Here is a 2,541-nt window from a genome sequence, read left to right on the forward strand (position 1 = left end):
AGAGCCTCAATATTCGACTTGAGAGGTGGGAGTGGTGGAGGTGCAACGCCATAACCACTTGGGTTGGATTGATATTGGTTGCCAAAGGTCCTCGGTCCATTGAATCCGGGAGGTGGCAAATGAGATGCACCATAAGGAACTCCCGAGTTCAAAGGATAACCCCCACTTGAGGCACCCCTAAATTGCCCATAAGAGTAGTTATAACCCCCTCCACCTTGATAGTTGGGATTATAACCCCCTTGGTTGTATTGGCCTTGATTGCCAAAACCTTGAGGTTGACCGTAGGGCGCTTGGCTTTGATAGCCTTGTGCTCTATAGCCACCTCGGCCTTGGTTATCATACCCACTTCCTTGGCCATAGCCTTGGTGGGGACCATACATGGAGGGCCCTCTAGGTTGCCTAGCAAAATTAGGATTGTTAGGGTTATCATTCCTAGACCTCTCATTGATGGCATTAGCATACTCTACATCAAACTCTCCTTCATACGAAGGGCCATAATCCACAAATGACAAGTTATGAACTAAGGGGCATGCATCGGGGGAATGACTATAGTCTTGACAATTTTCACAAAAGAATGTGCCCGGAGGCATTGAGCCATAAGAACTAACCTTGCCCTTCCCCTTATTGAGAAGAGTGGCCGGGGGAGGTGGAGTTGTAGATGGAGATGGAGGCTTGCTTTCTGCACTTCCCACAAATGGTGTATTTTCAAGCTTCTCTAATCTCGAGCTAAGCTTCTCTATCATCCGTGCTTGCTCTATGGCGTACACCTAACCCTTTCCATTCTCATTCATACTTTTGCCATCATAACTTCTTGCACCTACATGCCAAGATTGGTAGTTTTGAACTACATCTTCAATTATCTCCTCAATTTGATCTTCTGTTTTGTTCATGATGGGGCCTCCCGCGCCCGCATCTAAACTTGTTTTCGAGCTTGGACTCAATCCTAAGTAAAAGGTTTTTAGAAACAACCACTTGGGAATCCCATGATGAGGGCATTCCCTTTGGTACTCCTTGAATCGGTCCCAAGCCTCGAAAATCGATTCATCACGCCCTTGCTCAAATGATTGAATCTTGTGGCGAAACTCCGCCCTCTTCCCATGAGAATAGAACCTGTTCAAGAAGGCACTAGTTACTTCGTTCCATGTGCGAAGTGAGTTGGGCTTGACCTCCTTGTCAAGCCAATCACTAGCACGCCCAAGCAAAGAGAAGCGGAACAAAGTCAACCTCACATAATCCGAGGTCACACCGTTGTGTTTTATTGTGTCACAATAGTGCTCAAACTGCTTGAGATGCCCGTGAGGCGACTCATTGCTTTTCCCACAAAAGGGATGACTTTGCACCAAATTGATCAAGGCGGGCTTGATCTCAAAATTATTAGCACATGTTGTTGGTGCTTGAATCCCACACGTAGCCTCAAATGCTCCCGGTATTCCCAAGTTCTTAACCGGAAGAGCCATGTTCTCACTAGCTTGCTTACTCACTTCTTGTTCCCCGGCAACGGTGCCATTTTGATAAGCGTGTTTTCCGTCGTTGATAGAAAACCACCTATGCAAACAATATTTATAAAACCACTTCAACTACCGGCAAGCGGCAAGCAAAGGGATCGTCCCAAAGAAACGGTGAATTATTGAGTTGGAAGTCAATCTAGTTCGATCAAAGATTTGTTTTGAATTGTCACTTTTTAAGAGTCTAAAAACAAATAAAGAACTATGTAAAATTGAATCAAGAAAGGGAAATGTTAGGGAGTCGGGGATAGCCTAGGGAAACCGGGAAAATCAATTCAACTATTTAGCAATGGTGATCATGCAACGAAATGGTGATTAGGCAAATGGCATCTAAAGACGAACCCGCCACCTCTCGGATAGGGAACGCTAAGCGTCTATTCCACGGAAGAGCTTTCGCCTAATCCTAGACTAAACTAACTAGCATATAATAGGTACTGCCATTTGATCAACACAAGATAGGTCCACAATGTCTTGCCAAACCTATCCTATGGTTCCACGGAAATCTAATCGAATAACATTTGCAACTACCACTCAACTAGCATGGATTTCCTATCATCAAATCTTGTTTAATCACATGAATCAACCAACAATCAATAATCTATTTCCCCTAATTCATCCCCTAGTTTCTCCCCTTTCCCTAACCTAAAACTACTCACTAATCATCCTAACAATCAAGCTATCCATTAGTTCAAAACTAGCTATCATGAAATTAAAGGAGAAGAAGTAGAGAATAGGAAACTCAATTGCACAATCAAATCAAAAACTGAAAATCAAAGTAACAAGCAAAATTGAAATCAAGAACTCAAGGTATTGAGGAATTGCAAAACAATTATCAACTAAGCAAGTGCAAGAATTAAAGAACTAAGAATTCAATTGCATAAAGAAGAGAAGAGTTGAAGAAAATTACTGAATTGATGCTTGGAATTAAAGAGTTTCTCTCTCTAGATTGAAGAACAAAATCACAAAATCTCTAGAATTGAAAGTGTAAAAATATGAAATGTAAAATAAGAAAATCGTACATTGAAAATAATCAAAA

The 2,541-nt window shown here is 42.0% G+C and overlaps 1 pseudogene; it reads left to right on the forward strand.

The window, feature by feature from the left end:
- The first annotated feature begins 978 nt into the window (after positions 1-978).
- Positions 979-1,079, forward strand: LOC130471062 (uncharacterized; annotated as a pseudogene).
- The last annotated feature ends 1,462 nt before the right edge of the window (positions 1,080-2,541 follow it).

The sequence above is a fragment of the Spinacia oleracea genome, chromosome 3 (assembly GCF_020520425.1).
Source record: "Spinacia oleracea cultivar Varoflay chromosome 3, BTI_SOV_V1, whole genome shotgun sequence".
NCBI classification, from domain to species: domain Eukaryota; kingdom Viridiplantae; phylum Streptophyta; class Magnoliopsida; order Caryophyllales; family Amaranthaceae; genus Spinacia; species Spinacia oleracea.